The 2,500-nt window shown below is 41.8% G+C and overlaps 1 protein-coding gene across 1 annotated transcript in view; it reads right to left on the bottom strand.

Annotated features, from left to right (window-relative positions):
- LOC125045817 overlaps positions 1-599 on the bottom strand; it is a 60,444-nt gene extending 59,845 nt beyond the window's left edge. Inside the window, exon 1 of the mRNA XM_047643313.1 lies at positions 1-599. This exon is cut by the window's left edge and continues 309 nt beyond it. The gene's annotated coding sequence lies outside the window, so the exon portion shown is untranslated.
- Positions 600-2,500: the final 1,901 nt, after the last annotated feature.

Here is a 2,500-nt window from a genome sequence, read left to right as displayed (position 1 = left end):
GCACGGGGACGCGGGATCTACACTAGAGGATTCCTACGGTTCTTTCGAATTCCCTCTCTGGCTCTCCATCATGTCAACTCATGCGCTGAAAAATCATTACGTATCCGTCTCTCTCTCTCTCTTTTCTCGTCTCTCTCTCTTCCCCTAGGGCGTGCTGATTGATAAGATCTACGCGGGCGGTGTGGGCGTGTAGCCTTCACTTCCCCCTCTCCCCCTCTCTCGTGCAGGAGCCACGTTGCCACGCTCTCCCGGTGACCTGTTGATAGCGCTGTGTATTTCACGACGCGCAATGACGCTGCTCTCGGCCCTCTGTTCTCTCAGTTCGTTCAAGGTTTCCTTCCCTTGGATATTTATTCACGTAATGTATAAGAGATATCTAGAGAAAGAAACGCACGGACATACTGTGATTTAAAATTCGTCACATCGCACGTTCGTACAACGGAGTACATCCTCATACAGTTACATCAGTATCACAAACCGATACCATCCATTCGTTTCTAGGGTGACGAGGACTCTGGCACCGTACGCACGAACGAGTGTAGGAAGTCCAAGTGTGACGTCAGAGTGAGACAATCGTTCCGAAGATATGTTCCAGACACAGGCACACTGCACACTGATGTCAGCCTGCTCCGAGGGGCCACTCACTCCCCGCCTCTATCAATACCACCCTTGCCCCCCCCCCCCTCTCTCCCCTCCCTCTTCCGCTACCACCCCTCCACACTCCCTCCCACGCCTTCCCTCTCCCTCCCTCCCTCCCTCGTCTTTCCTTTCCCTCAACCTTCCTTCCTTCTTTTCGCTTTTCATTTGTTCTTCTCGTTTGTTATCTACTGAGTGTTCATTTCTTTTTCTCTGTTCATCTACACTTTCTCCTTTCCCCCATTCATTCAATATAATTCTCCTTCGTTTAGTCCATCCTACTACCTCCATTTCATCATTATTTCCGCTCTCCTGTCATCTCATTCACTGCTTAAACCCCCTCTCCTATATTTCTCTTTCTCATTACCTTACGTTAGCCGTTATTTCCCTGACACTTACGAGTTTATCATCTTTCTCTCCTTTCCTCTTTCCATGTCACCGCCCCTCGGAAACCTTCACGTTTCTCTCCTCTCTCACCTCTTCCTTTCCCATATTTTCACCTCACGACGCCTCCTCCATTTTCCTTTTAATGATGTAATTTTTTTTCTAGTGATTCGCACACGCACACACACACACAAACAATACACACACACACACACACACACACACACACACACACACATATATATATATAAACGAATACATATATAAATATATAAATATAAGTAAATGTGTGTATGCATGTATATATATATATATATATATATATATATATATATATATATATATATGTGTGTGTGTGTGTGTGTGTGTGTGTGTGTGTGTGTGTGTGTGTGTGTGTGTGTGTGTGTGTGTGTGTGTGTGTGTGTGTGTGTGTGTGTGCGCGCGCGTGCGTGTGCGTGTGTGTGTATAAACTTCATTCCACATGCCTCTTTTTTTTCTCTGCAAACATATTTTCCAATTTCGTGATATTCCACTTCATTCATAAACCTTCACCTTCGTTACCTGTCAGTTCAGTCTCTCTACCAAGTTAACCCTTTAAACCCTGGTGAAGCCACTTCAACCAAAATCTCTGGTCTAGTTCAACCTTCAGTATCATATTAAAGTTCATATTTACGTTATCGGAACTTTCCTTTGTCTCTTGTTTCCCCTCCACACATAACTTTACTATTTTTTTCCCATTACTCCTTTTTCTTCTTTGTTCTGCATAACTTCTCTCTGATTTTCCTCTTCCCATGAAAATATCTTCCACGTAGGAACACTTGTTGTCGCTCCCCGTCCACGCATGAGTGATTCTATAATAATCTTTCACTATCTTATACATGCAATGATTTTCCTCCAAGTAAAGATACACTTTTTTTCGTGGTATTTCTTGTTGTTTTTTTCTCTTCTCATCCTCATCTTTCCTCACGGTTGCTGTTTGTTTCCTCTCCTCTCGCCCATTGCACATTCTGTGAGAGTGAGTACGTCTTTCATAACGTAATATGTTATCTTGTGAGGACGCGATTAACTTTACCTCGCTGTATCTAATTCGGTGTCTTATCGTCTGTTTTTCTTATTTTTGTATTTTTGTTTTCGATCTAATTCGGTGTCTTATCGTCTGTTTTTCTTATTTTTGTATTTTTGTTTTCGATCTAATTCGGTGTCTTATCGTCTGTTTTTCTTATTTTTGTATTTTTGTTTTCGATCTGATTCGGTGTCTTATCGTCTGTTTTTCTTATTTTTGTATTTTTGTTTTCGATCTGATTCGGTGTCTTATCGTCTGTTTTTCTTATTTTTGTATTTTTCGATCTGATTCAGTATAACGTTTTCCCTTTTCATATATTTCTTTGGCTTGCTTTGTTTTGATTTTTTTTTTTTTTCCTGTTATCTTAAATACAGTCACTTTTCACTACAAGCTTACGCGCCAGAGGAAAGGAGAGGG

This window comes from Penaeus chinensis, chromosome 38, assembly GCF_019202785.1.
Source record: "Penaeus chinensis breed Huanghai No. 1 chromosome 38, ASM1920278v2, whole genome shotgun sequence".
Lineage (NCBI taxonomy): Eukaryota > Metazoa > Arthropoda > Malacostraca > Decapoda > Penaeidae > Penaeus > Penaeus chinensis.
Note: the sequence above shows the minus strand (reverse complement) of the source record. Positions and strands in the feature narration are given on the sequence as shown.